At 33.7% G+C, this 13,907-nt stretch overlaps 1 protein-coding gene across 9 annotated transcripts in view; it reads left to right on the top strand.

The window, feature by feature from the left end:
• The window catches only part of Pkn (serine/threonine-protein kinase N), an 82,655-nt gene that overhangs the window by 24,392 nt on the left and 44,356 nt on the right, over positions 1-13,907 (top strand). Inside the window, exon 1 of one of the 9 annotated variants that reach the window (XM_074118289.1) lies at positions 12,980-13,001. The exons of the other annotated variants lie outside the window; for them this stretch is intronic. The gene's annotated coding sequence lies outside the window, so the exon portion shown is untranslated. Of the gene's footprint in view, positions 1-12,979; positions 13,002-13,907 lie in introns of those variants that run through there. 9 annotated transcript variants of the gene reach the window in all.

The raw sequence follows: 13,907 nt of genomic DNA, 5'->3' as shown, positions 1-13,907 counted from the left end.
GGACGTTAAGCCCCGCCTAAAAAAATAGGCAAATATATTTATTTGGTACACGTTTAGGTCTCTGTTATTTGAAACGTCTTCCACCTGAAACTTCTATTGAAGGAACCTCTAGGAAAAGAGGACTTACTGGGCAAGCTTCTCTCTTTAGTTCTTTTACTGAAGACAGGACGGTACTAACTCCTGTACATTATTGAAGAGGATTAAAAGATTAAGTATAAGAATTTCGGAGCCTGAACAATAGATCTCAATCGTACGTAACATTTTACTAAATAGGATTTTTCTGATATTTTATTAAAAAAGGCTTAGAGATTTTTTGTAAATTTTGATGATTATATTTCATGCTCGGAGATCTATGATCTACTTAAAATTTTATTATCGAAATTCGTTTTGTGCGTAGATCTGGAGAAGAGTGGCGTAGAAACTTGCTTCTGCTTCACTTCAGTGTAATGAACGTTTTTAATAATGATTTTGGGGAATATCAAGATGTGGTCATAAATACAAAAACAAATTTTCTTACTTCATACCAACGTTCAGGGTATTGTAAAAATGTCTGTGTAGTTTAATGTTGAGCTATATCATCATAACTGTTGATTTTATTTAAACTTTGTATTTATGACTGCATCTCGATATTCCCCAAAATCATCAATCAACAACGGTCGGAAAAAACTAAAACTATCGTTTTTACTAATGCTAAATTTTCGAAATAAAATTCGGGGAAGTTCATCAATACCGCCTAATACATTAAATTAAATCACGCATAAGTAGTATAGTTGGTAATCATATCATATCATAGTCATGTACAGAGAGAAGAGTAAAAAAAGTAGGAGAAATAGATAATGCAATAACTGCGTAACACATGGGAGTCCAGAACAAAGAAACGAGTGTAGGCGGCCAGTTGAATGCTACATGTGCTGTGGCGGTAACATGGCCATCGAATACACTGAGGTAGTTACGATAAAACCAAAAAGAGAGAAATACTATTATTGGACCAGCTATATGAGGCTCTACTAAATGTACTACAATCATATCGCTAGAGAAGTTCGAACCATACTATAGAGAGAGAGAGAGACTGTCGTTCGCGAGATATACCAGAGTGGTTAGTGGCGTTTAGAACCAATCTTGGCTAGCACATGAAAATGTCAAAAACTGTTATCACTATGTTCACTGTCCACTATTTGAACAAACTGTCAGTGTTACCAACAGTGCACTATGTTGGACAATCAATAATTCTGATAATAACTGCCCTTCACTTGTCCACGGTCAAAGAATAATTTTCTGTTATCTATCCCTTTGACAGTCTTTCAATTTATTATTTTAAATAACGCTTAAATTTTATTAAACTGTAGCCAACTATAATTAGTAACTATCTATTGATTGAAACCTCTCAATATGCACCTTACGTAGTTAGTTTGGGCGGAATCCAACTGATAGAGAATGTGGAGATATACTTGAATGACATTTCTACCAAATGAAATAGTTACATTCAGTTATTGTTTTCATCATGCTGGAATCCAGATTGAGGTTTGTCACAAATAGGATTGGGTTAGACTTTCTTATATTAATAGGCGACCTACAAATTGAAATGAAAATCATCTTCTTCTTTCAACCCTAGAAGGGTCTTTGCCTTTTTAAGCAAGAGCTCCCAACCAAATCTGTCCTTAACATTCTGTTGCTAACAGGAACCTGGTTCGACCTCGTAAGTCTCTTTCTATCTGGGTGTCCTTCATCGTCCTTTTGAGGGCCTCTTATCTTTGCCCATTCTGTATCTCTACAGATTTGCCTCAAATTTAAGTTTTACTCTACATTTTTTTAATTCTTATGAATGTTATTTTGGGAAAAGAAGTTATCACATGTTACTCTAAAGAGGGAAGTTTGATAGACAATGATTTTTCCTAGGGGAGATTTTAATTCCACCATTGGTGCCGCCCCCTAATACGAGGTGTAGCTAGTAAATAACGAGACTATAGCTGTAAAACATTTTATTCTAAATTTATACATATTTAGTTATTATCACCTTCAATATACACCCCTCCCCTATCCCTACAACGCTCCATGCGAATTTACCATTGTTCGAAACAGTGCTGGAAGTCTTTTTCTGTCAGCTCCTGCATGACGCGTGCCGCTTTTTCTTTCACAGCTTCAACGGACTGAAATCGTGTCCCTTTTAATGCAGATTTGACTTAAAGGGAACAGATATAAGTCACATGGGGCCAGGTCAGGGCAAATAAGGAGGATGGCCTAAAACTGGGATGTTGTAAGTGTGAACCGGCGCGTTGTCTTGATGGAGAACCCATGACTTGTTCTTCCACAAATCGGGTCGTTTTTTCCTTACTCTTTCACGGAGTTAAGCAAGTACCTCACGGTAGTAATGTTGATTAATTATAATCGATATTTTCATCGGTTTTGCACCTGGAAAGGCGACCCGGGCGGTCATCATCTCCGAAGTCTTCTCGGCCATCTTGGAAACGCTTGAACCACTCAAAAACTCTCGCGCACGTGATTAAACATTCATCGCTATAAACCTCTTTTAATAAAAGATCAAGTTTCAGTAGCGGTTTTACCAAGTTTTGATGTGAAATTTCATGACAATTCGTTGCTCTACTACATGTGTAGTATCATGTTTTCGGTAAAACGAAACTAACACCTCTTACACAAACGACGGCTCCGGTCAGACAGATTTCTCTACAAACATGTGAGACGCTGCAATCGAAAGAGAAGGCTTTACGCTGCAATCGAAAGAGAAGGCTTTACGCTGCACAGCTGTCGGTCGTTAGGATTTGGCGTATGCATAGTTCTTCTGTAGCAGCATCAGTCTCGTTATTTAACAGCCACTCCTCGTATACCAAAAATACGACAGAAAGTCTAGTTGCTTTTTGGCCTGATTTGAAACCTTTCTAACACCAAGTAAGGGAAAGTTGGCCAGCATATTAAGCTGCTATGTGAACGTTAACACAGAGTTACTGTGTTTCTATATTGTAATGTGTTCATACAACACTGAAATAGCAGGTATTCGGATGTTGGTTTTAGTTTATTAATGCAACTTTCCTAAAGGAGAGCGAGAAAAATCAGATTATTTTCATCATTTCCGCATATTTTTTTCTCTCCTTCGTTATTAGAGCGGAAATATTGATTATTCTAAACTTCTTTATTTATTTATAACAATACATTTTCTAGTTCAGATTATGGAACACAAGAAATTATTATTATTTTGCATATTTAAGAATTGCACCTCTCAAGGTTTAGTTGAACATGCTCTCAGTCGTCTTCACCAAGTTCTGTGCTGTTCTGCTTCCTCTACCTCCTCCCCATACATCTTGCTAAGATTTCATCATGCTAATGTTGTCCTTATCATTATACCTTTCTTAATTACTAGTTCCTATTCAAATATATTCTCATCGTCCGGGATTTTGTTTACAAGAAAATATAAACGTTACTACTAAACATTTTTATATACTTCTTAATTGTATACAAAGGAAAATTAATGGGGTATTTGTAAAGATAGAGATTTATTTCCTTAAAAGATGTAATGGCTGCGTGAGAATAATTGCGAAATATTTTGCAATTCCTGGGTAACCCTCTTTAATTATTAGGCAATATGTGATTCAATTTAATCAGTAGGAAGATAAAAATGGAAGGAAATTTGATGTGAGATAAACCTGAAAGGAACAAAAGAGTTTTAGTTTTATTAAATTGCCCTTTGCAGAACCTTTTCATGTATCGTTATAGTTATAAAATTTAGTAAATCTCTTTGGGTAATCAAAGAATTCAAATTGATTTCATTTAGTATAACTTAATAGTTATTTATTTAACAAGTGTAAGGAAAATACTTTACACTCGAGTTAAATATTATATTTTTTCTGCAACCATTAGGGTTATTAACTAAAAAAAAAAAAACTAAACAGGAATCACTAGAATCCATTTTAAATTTCTATAAGGTAACACTATAACCTTTTTAACTGTTATAATTTAAAATATCTATTAATTAAAGTATTATTTTTATTTCTATATTCCTTCCAATTTTTATTTAATTTTTTTAATATTCGTTTTTTAATTATTTAGATAAAATAAATTTAAATAAGCTTATTAAAGTTTTATAGAAAATATTTAATAACAAAACTTCTTATATCAAGAAAGCACAATAAAGTTTTTTTCACTCACTAGTGAGGAAAGTGACCCTAATGGGTATTTTTCCCCTCTAGTGAGGTAAAGTTGGGCATTACACAGCTGCTTTTAATTGAGTAATGAGAACATTCCTACACGGTTGCAGAAAAAGATTATTTCAATTATCAAAGTTCGGAAATCTGTTTTACTTAATTTTTTTACTCTCAGTTCTTTTGTTTTCTCTTACGTCAATTTAAGAGAAAGAATTGCAGTATCTGGTCTACATTTTCAATTTTATATTTTATAACTAAAGCAACGCTATGGACAAATAAAAGAGACTCATAGACGATAGATCTAAACTATTCTTGACAAGCGGTAGGGCCCAATCAATCGCACCGATCTTCAAAGAATTCGATCCCATCAGTCTAATAAAATACTTTGATCAAAAGAAAGCGCTCCATTTTATTGCCTCCAACCGACCGACTATACATACAGATCTTAACGTTCCTTTTATCCTCTCAAGTAGCCAAAACCCTGATACAGGAAACTGCACTTCAACCTGTAATCTTTCTTCTAGAACTCTTCCTGACAACCAAATAAGCCGCTTTAAAGGACAATGGCCTTGTGATCTCCTCTGTAGTGAAGGGAGTGACTAATAGTTCTGTATTTTGGGGTGCTACCACTGGGTAACGCCTCTCCAAGCGTTTACTTCTACTGGTTCGCTATCTTCGTTACTTCTAATGCCATCGTGCTGATCGTAGCACAAATAAAAACATTGTGTGAGGCCGTTAGATGACCACCATAACTTAATTAGAGAAAGTGAAAACAAAAAAAAAAATTGAAAAAGTACAAACTTTTAAAAAGTGCCATAGGAGTGAGAGTAAACTTTAAAATAAGGTTTACCAAAAAATCTTCCAACCAGCTGTGCCATTTTACTGATCAAATTTTTTGAAAGTTTCTCCAAAATGGCTCCAGAGATTTTATTTAAACTTAATTTCAAAACTTTGCCCAGAAAAATAATTATTAAAGGCAAATGGTTGAGATTTGGTTAAGTTAAGTTGGGTTGATTTAAGTTGTGTTTTCTTGTAAGGTATTCAGAGGAATTAAATATTCCAAAAAATATCCAAATTTGACTACAATTTGTAGTTTATAGCTTTTTTTAATTTAATGTTTAACTCAAATTCTATTTTGAAATTTCATTCCTAAATTAGGTTGGGAATTAAAGGAGCAGCGAATGTCATGTAAAGTATTTGAATCAGATTATTAGTATTTACAAGATTTCTTTGCGGGTGTGACTGGGATGAAGATGGGAATTAGAATTACTCGAAAGATTCAGGAAGAGCCTTCAAGACAAAATTGTTTAAAAGTTGTCTAAATATTCTTGAACCCAACTCCAGTCTGATTAGGATTATACAAGTGGTGGCAGTAAAGCCCAGATCAAAGCATTGGCTCTCTTAAGCTCAAGTGATTTTTTATTGGTTACTGACTTTTATAAAGTGGTGATAAGCCAGAGTTTGCCAGTAGATCGGCTGAGGCTAAGTAGTTACAAACATCTGTATTGGAGTTGTACCTGCAGCGGCGCTCAGATATCTGAAATAGCCAGTCCTCTAGGACAGCGTCCATTTTATGTGTGCTTATTGCCCTAGAAAATTAATTATATTTGCTGAATGATTCTTATGATCATGATTGTGCCTTGGTAGAGGTAGCCTTCTGCTTCTTTTTAACGAGGAAATAATTATGAGGGACAAAGTGGTTAATTGAGGTTAATAAAGAGTTTTTTTTTTTTTTTATTTTATTCTTCTCCTATTGACAAGCCAGAGACGGACCACACAGTCTGCCCTGTTAGGCATACATTTCCTATCCATTTTCACAAAATCTGCGTGGGAGAAGTCCCCAACTGTAGATCTTTTTAAGGTAAAGGGAGATATAAATTCGATATAATAAAAATAAATTTCCTATATTAGATTAAATATTAATTGCCAACAGACAGCTTTGGTTTAATCGTGAAATAAACAAATTAGATAACACATCCAACATGCATTGCAAGAAGAATAATAATTTAGGAAAAATTAATGAGAAACGTAATCATAGTAAAGTACACGGAATATTGGTGACGTTTCAGAGCTTTCCAGTTTTGAGGCTAAATTTTGATTGTCAATCCCTGGATTTTTCCTACTGAACGATTTCTGAAATCAGATACAGAGTACCTAATAATGGAGGATGTTAAGACACACCAGTATGTAAATTAAAACTGTCCGGTAGGACAGTTGTATAAGGGTTGATCGTCAAAAAGTGCACGAAAAAGCGTAACGTTGAAAAACACCCAACTTTGACAATTTTTTTCTCTTTTACTGTGCAAGATAAAGTTCCCAAATTTTCTTTAAAATATAGGGCAAATCCTCCTTCATAACTGTAATTTTTTTTTGCAACATCCCAGATCTATGATACGTAACCATACGAAACAAAAAGTCGTTGAAGGTTCACATTTGATGTTCTCTTAGCTGCCAGCATCAGTAAAATGCCACAATATGGTTTTTGTCAGAATCATTGAGTGGAAAGCTTTACAAGTATTCCAGATTTGTTGTAAAAGTTCGGTGAATGTTCTATATAATTTTGGTGTGCCAATTGCAAGAATGTAGATCTAAAACGTTTTGCTCAATCATTTTTGTTGGCAAATTCGATTAAGAGCAGTCTGAAGAAAGAAATTTATTATCTTAATTAATGGTTCTAAAGAAATTAAAAGTTAATTTAAACTTGAGTTTAATTAATTCCTTGATGATGTAACATTTTGAGATCGGTATTGCTTGAAAAAAAATTGATAACTCTCAGAATTCAGCTATGTAATGGAAGGCTATTGAAAAATAAAATTTTAAATATACTTTTAAACAATAACACATAAATCACTTGACCAACACCCTCACTTCATCCTCTATAAATATAAACATTGTTGATATTGTAACTATTCGGTAGTTTTTAGCTTATTTCTGGAGCAATAATTTCCTGTTTTTCGTTGTATGATGAAAATAAATTTTACTATTTTGTTTTAAGAATTTATTGCCTGCGTCACAATTACTGCGATTCATTTTCTTTTTTCTTAAAATTTTAGGCGTTATTTTTAAAGTTTTATAGCAACATTTTATTTTTATTACCATTCGGTGGAGAGTCAGCTTAAATATTCTGACAGAGATCTCTTTTGCTTAAAATTAATTATTTTTAATATTATCGGCTTTAGTTGCTTTTGAAGGTCTTTTATTTTTTATCGAGTTGATTATTGACAAGACTGAATTTTTAATTTCGGGAACAATATAAAACATGTATAAAATCTGACGCACATGTCCATGCATTTAATTATTCCGTATATTCAATAATATGGTCTATCTATTTTTTATCTAATTTATTCATAATTTTCTTTTTATCCAAAACGATTGAGTGAAATGTGTCAAAAATGGCAGCTCATGGAGACTAAATTTGTTAGAAATTTTTTATCAAAATTGTTAAATAATTTAGTGTTATTAGAAATTGTTTTTACATTTATATTCCCGTTAAAATAAGGCTTCGTTCCACTGCATGGAATGGTACCTATTTGTTTGGCTTCTCAGGTGATGACTCACTTATTAAACCTTATTTTAGCGGATATCGGTGCCTCTTGAGTCTTTTCTATGAAATTTCTTGCATTAGTTTTGCCAAGAAAAGAGTCTCAAAGTGAAAATAATCTCAATTCTGATATGTCTTAACAATAAAGGAAATTAAAATTAATTTCTAATAACTGTACACATCGAGTTGCTAGACATAATAAATTACTTTTTGGGGCTGGGCTATTTTCTGCCTTAATAAGTAGGTTTTTCTTAGAGGCGGTACCAAATTCATATTATTCGAATATTAAACCAATAATAACGTTGCTAAGACTGGAAACAAACCTGATACCAAACTAGATCTTAGCTTGTTGCTGCTTTCCTGATGGTAATTTTTCGCTTTCCTATCTTGTATTGGTTGATATTTGTACCACCAAGGATTTTCCGATGTATCACCGATTGTATAGATCTACGCCACTAATTAGCGGTTGGTGTTTCCTATGAAGAGCTGGTTTTAAACGCGGAAAAATGCTGGAAGTGTTAACATGAAATTCTATTGGAAATCCCCCAGGGAGTCTAACCAGAAGTTTAATTCTAAATCCCTTTACTTCAAGTACGATTTTAAGTGTGTAGATGATTTTTTTGTTCTTTCGTTTACTATATTTTTTTTGAAAAAGTTGGTTTCACGAGGTTCTATGAAAAGCTGGGAGCCTCTTTAATAAATCCCAATCTTTAATACTGATTCCCCGATTAGGTTCTACAAGGGTTGGAAAGAAAAGAAGATTGTTGATTGTTCGGCCAAGTCTTTTATACTAATTACTCTGCCTTTCTATTTTAGACAGGTTTATAAAAGGCGTAGTTCTGAGGGATCAAACAATATGCTTACCGGGCAGAAAACTTTACGAACCTTGTTTTGAAATAAGCAAATGAAAAACTTGGGGTAGGCATACTTAACCACGACAAAGAAATATCTTCACCTCTACTCGACTACATCGGTTATGAAGCTAATACCCCCGCTAAAACCGCTCGGAGGCCGCTCTAGTACGACTAGGACATAATAGACGTCGTTCCTTAAAAACAATATTTTCTTTTGGAAGGGTGACTTTCATTTTGTAAAGCATAAAATAAAATTTTCTGATTTTTGACTCAAATTACGAGTTCGAGAGAATAGCCAAGTTAACTCCGAAGTTATTTCTTGAACCACTTTTTTATTCTTTCCTTTCTTTAAGTCACAATTTTCTTTATAATAACATCTGCGGTGGACATTCATTGACTGATACTGCACTGAAATTGCTGCTCTGAAAAGAGGAGATCATGAGTTCTTTAACAGTTCAGTAAAGTAATTTGTTGTCAGGGGACTTCATAAAGATTTCTTTTCTCGTCTCTGTAATTTTAGAATATTTACTACTTTCACTTTTTTGCTCAGTTAGTTATAGCGAGATGTAAGAAGAATCTTCATTAGTTGCTCTTAGAAAATTGTAAAAGTATTTAATGTGATTGCCTAGTATTTGTTTATTTATACCCTTAAAAGTTATACTTCTATAACTTGTACAAGTTATAATACTACTTTTGTATCATTAATCACCACGTCCACTATTACTATTAAGAAGATATACTTTCCCCTTTCTAGAATTATTAGAATTCTATTTATTTTTTGTAAGATCATAGTTAATTATCATTGTCATTATTGATATCATTATCAATAATCATTAGTTAATTATATTGTTACTACATAGTAACCATTTTCATCCAGTTGATTTTGGCTACTTCTTTGTTTAAAAATAATAGAACGTACATATATTCGCGCTCAGATTCAATTCAGTTTCACATATTCCTGTAGTTTTGGTTCTCCGGCCTTAGCCCCTTCAATATCGTTATTTGAATAAATTATTTCGTTTGATTTACTTGTAAAACTACTGTTGATAGCTCATCAATGGTAAGCTGTACACAAAATAATGTGTATTTTGTTCTCTATTGTGCCCAAATCCATTCATGTGACTGTGCAAAATTATTTTAATGACACATCTGAGGTCATTGGCGCCCGGTCGTTTTTTGTCCTGTGAACTACAGGGCAGTGTTCTTCCGTTACAGGAAACGCTGTCCATCACCTGGACTATGAGCTGTATGGAATCTCTCAGCTAGAGAAAATATTAAGGCAGAGATTTGAACCTTGGATAATTCTTCAGCGGTACTTTTACTAAAACATTATTCATCCAGTTTACCATTGGTTATTAGTAGGTTATTGCTCTGCTCTGAACTTCAAAGTCACGCATACCCTCTTACCAAATATTACCCTTTGTGAAAATCTACACAGTAGTTGGGAAATCTTGTTGGGAAATATTGTGCTATACGATTGGGTACGCTTAAAGACTATTTTAGGTTTGTGGATGTGCGTTAAGCAGTAATCAAAGATGTAGCTCTTGCTGAATTACATTTTATCGCCTACAAGCAGATGACAAAGTGTAAAAGTTGGTGGTCAGTTGGCTAACCCGATGAACCGTGATCCCCTCTGATAATGGACTTTGATGTTGGTGTAAAAAAATATTTTTCTCATGAATCACCTAAATTTTAGAAATGCTGTGATAGCGAAATCAATGACTGGCTGATGGTTCGTGCGTCAAAATTTGCAAGAATAAGAATTTAAGATAAGAATAAGAAGATTAGAATTTATAGTCGATTAATTAAGATCGATCCTTGTAATTATCGTGGTACATAAATCCCTGCGGACGCTTCATATTGACTAAACAGACCGTTTTAAAGGAAAGCTACTGCTTCATAATATTGGCTGTTTGTGTGGCGAGTGTTTTGAAATAATGCCCTAAGATAATTAAAGAATCCAGGCGCCACAGTAGCCGAGCGGGTTAAGAGGCGAGATCTGCAAAGCTAATATGCATTGTGGTACTGGGTTCGATTCCTGGTCTTGGCCTTGGATTTTATTTAATGGTTAATTGAGAAATAGTAAAGTACGTTTGCTAGTCGCCTCCGTCCACGACACCTAATTGGTAGTTGGACGTTAAGCCCGCCTGAAAAAATAGACGATTACTTTACTACTTTACTTTTACTGTCTAATTAAATAATCCTCTAAAAGCAAGTGCATTTCTGTATTCCTTGTTAGAGAGGAGTGATAGAACGCGCCTTGCGCTCACTTAAGTCATACTTTAGGCAACAATCACCAAAGAGTATCATTGAACTGGCCTCTAGCGGAAAAAAAACAAAAACAAAAACCCAGAATCTAGTCGCCAGTGGCTAACACTATTTTATACTTTTCTCCACCAATTTCTAGTATAAAGAAAATTTCTCCAATTAGAAATTGACAACGATGCAATAGATTTAAAGGCCTTATAGCGTAATATAATCTGAGTTGACGACAGATCTCGCCTCCATCTTAGTTAACATTAAATGCGACCAGACATAACTTTGGTAATCCTTGCCAAATGTTGCAGAACTAACTTTTTTCTATCATACCGCTTCTAATATTACGCATCTGTTTCTAAACACTTTAAAATAAACTTAGTTTCAAAATGCGGCTGCACAGTATCGAAACGTATGAAATATAATATTTATATATTTATTTTAATAAATTAAAATTATTTAAGTTTTTTGCAGCCTGAGACAGGCGACAAGATATTCGCTAATAATATTTAAGAAAATCATCGTCAACTTAAAAATAGCTTTAAAAAGTTTCAAGTATAGTGTTTCAAATTATTAGAATATACTATATTTCTTTTTTTTATATCTCTCGTCGAAATTGGAAATTTACATTCTCTACCTTTTAAATGTTTCCTCCCAGTCAAAAACATATTTCTGATTTAAAATGAACCACTAAAAAAAAATGGCCACAAGTTGACTGGATGGCTTTAGATTGATGTCTTCTTGCTACTCTACTATTGCAGAAGAATGTTTCCTTTACCATAATCCCAATTCGCAAAGCTGGTGTTGTGCGCATTCCTCCACGACGCCATCTGCATGACACCTAACCGCCTGGTCGCTCTTAATCATACAAACTCGCCTCATCTCTTGCCTTCCTGAAGACGGATTGCTTTAATGCTTTCTGCTCCCAATCCTCCTAAGTTGCGTTGCCTAGAAAAGGTATTTCCTCTATTTTTTCACTACTTTCCTATTGAATGTCAGTGAACCCTGATAGACCTTCGATATCGTACAATCGCTACAGCCATTGTTCTTATCTTGGCATTTTTACTTTTTGTGCCTATCACACTCAAGATTATTTTTCTTGGTTTCTTTTCTGATGGTACCACTCTGCAGTACTTCATTCAGCGCCCGAATAGCTTCTCTGTCTTCGCCGCTTCTCTTGTCTATGGCTACATATTTAATTTTGTAAAACTTAGATTTTTTTTTTTCTATTTATTAATTTCTTCGATTGGGCCGTCAAATCTTTAGAGTCCACGAAGGGAAAATTTAAAACAATTAAGAAAAGGGTCCACTAATGGGCCTTACCTTACTAATCTTTCACTTATCATGGGTAATCTGCTAATTAACTTGGTAATTTGCTTTCCAATGGCCGGAGAACCAGAAGAATGAAAACTGGTTTTAAATTAATGAAACATAAACAGAAATATATATTATTTTATTATTCTCGATAAAAAATTACGTAATAGGAATTTTTATTAATATTATTGCTGCAGTTGGTGGCTAAGTGTGAGACAGAAGTGGCTCTTTGAAGTAAACAATAGTTTGTTTTCGGCAAGCGCCCAAATTTCTGATAATTTTTTGTTTTCACCACATCCAAAATTTGGGGTAGATTGGTCCTCCAGTGCCTAAGACACAGTGGCACCTCCTCGGGAAAGGGGTGAGCAAGTAATTGAAGAAACAATCCAATATCTAGAAAATTTCCCCCATTAGAGCTGAAATAATTTTAATGCGGTAGCATTTTTTTTTTTTTTTTGGTATAGAATTAGTTCAAATCCACATAACATACAGCTGATTTTGGTGTGTCCCGCAGTTCGTCACTTGGTTACATGAAATCTAATTCTTTAGTGCGATATTAGACTTACTCGATGGGGAGTCGGCGAGAAGGAAGAGGAGGAGGTACAGAATGTGCGTGGGGTTATTTGCGGCACACTTTTAGAAGGTAGCTTTTAACGTCACATTTGCGTAAACCTGTGCCAGAAGTTTTGAGTGTAGACAACATGTTTTTGTTAAAAATCTACATTCATAATCATATTTAATAATGAACTCGAATTCGACTGTTGCTGACGTACACAAGTCTAATATTTTTTTTAGTTAAATAAAATTCGTGTGTATTTAAATTTTGTGTTTTGAAAAAAAATAAGCTACACCATTTTCGCAACTAGTTCTTACGTTATCCAGGTAATATTGTGTCTAATTCAAATAACTCTTTTTGCTATTTCTATTAAAAACAACTGCGTTTCGTTTAAAGTTTTTCTAAATTAAGATATACTGCTTCAAAGTGGCATTTATCTAACTTAATGAAGCTTTTTTAATATAAGAAATCTTGCAGATTATTATGAACGAAAAAATGAATTTTTAATTCAAATAAATTTTATTGAACTGCTTAGATAACGAAACTGTTTTATAAGATAAACTATTAATATTAAATTGAATTCTCACTTCAAAAAGTTGAGATTTGTGGAATTTTAAATATGTAGATTACATACAGTTCCCCATTGGGAGTACTTAATGGTGTGTAAAATTAACTTTCAAAGCAAATCGAATATCATACAAGCAATCTTTGATTAAATTTATACTCACTACAAAACAAATTTTAATCAAATAGAAATTTTATAACATACCATAAATGTAGTTAGTTGTGAAAGTTGTTAGTAAAACACAAAATATCTGTTACATTACATTTAAGTCCGATTAAACTTTAGGATCTCAGACTTAGAATGCCTAATCTTAGTGATTGGTGGAGTCTGCCAGTACTCGGAAAGTTTACAGGAATCTATAATCCAGAAAAAGATGCAAGAGTATAAGTTCTGGATAAAATATTTCAAATGAAAATGGTAATATTGCACCTGACTTCCCAGTTTGCATTTCAAATTTTAGCTTACCTCTGTAGAGAAAGTTCCCTTTGGCTCAGGAATCAAATCTCACAGTTAACATTTTTTTCACAAATTGTGTATTCTAGTTGTGTTTAAATAGGGTGCTTTGTTCTTAACCAGTTAAGCGTTGAATTTAGTTTTTAAAAATCCCCCCACAGTATGCGGAATTAAACACGACGAACGCAGGGCAAAACAACCAAAAGTTTACAAC

Source organism: Rhodnius prolixus, unplaced genomic scaffold (assembly GCF_049639745.1).
Source record: "Rhodnius prolixus isolate KJV_2025 unplaced genomic scaffold, Rpr scaffold_2, whole genome shotgun sequence".
In the NCBI taxonomy this organism is placed as follows: domain Eukaryota; kingdom Metazoa; phylum Arthropoda; class Insecta; order Hemiptera; family Reduviidae; genus Rhodnius; species Rhodnius prolixus.
Note: the sequence above shows the minus strand (reverse complement) of the source record. Positions and strands in the feature narration are given on the sequence as shown.